This window comes from Myotis davidii, unplaced genomic scaffold (genome assembly GCF_000327345.1).
Source record: "Myotis davidii unplaced genomic scaffold, ASM32734v1 scaffold3499, whole genome shotgun sequence".
In the NCBI taxonomy this organism is placed as follows: Eukaryota; Metazoa; Chordata; class Mammalia; order Chiroptera; family Vespertilionidae; genus Myotis; species Myotis davidii.
Window position 1 is genome coordinate 1 of NW_006290039.1, and position 512 is coordinate 512.

Genomic DNA, 512 nt, shown 5'->3' on the forward strand with positions numbered 1-512 from the left:
GGGAATTTAGTGAGCAAGAGAGAGAAACTCTGTCTGGCCAGTGTGACTCAGTGGATGAGCATGGACCTATGAACCAGGAGGTCACAGTTGGATTCCAGGTCAGGGCACATGTCCGGGTTGGGGGCTTGATCCCTGATCCTGCAAGAGGCAGGCCAGGCCACCTCAACCTTCTTATCTCCAGGTCAAAGTACAGTGCAAGCAGCTCAGAAATTATTTGGAAATAGACTATGTGATTTCCAAACAGAGCTATCTCTGTAAACAGAGTTTGTTTGACTCTTTCTTGCTCAACAAAGGGCTGCCTTTTCTTTTGTTCTCTGTCCAGGTCCTTTGGAGGCAGCTCTCCACCCAGCCCATCCCCGGAGAAGAGCACAAGCATGTCCTCTTACCCAGATGCCTTCTAGGAACAGCAAACCTGCAGACCCCATTCCTACCAACACCTACAGGCACCAAGACGGGCTGGGGCTCCTGTTTCCAAAGGGATTCTGAACAGGAGGCTGGTGTTCCCTTTTCCC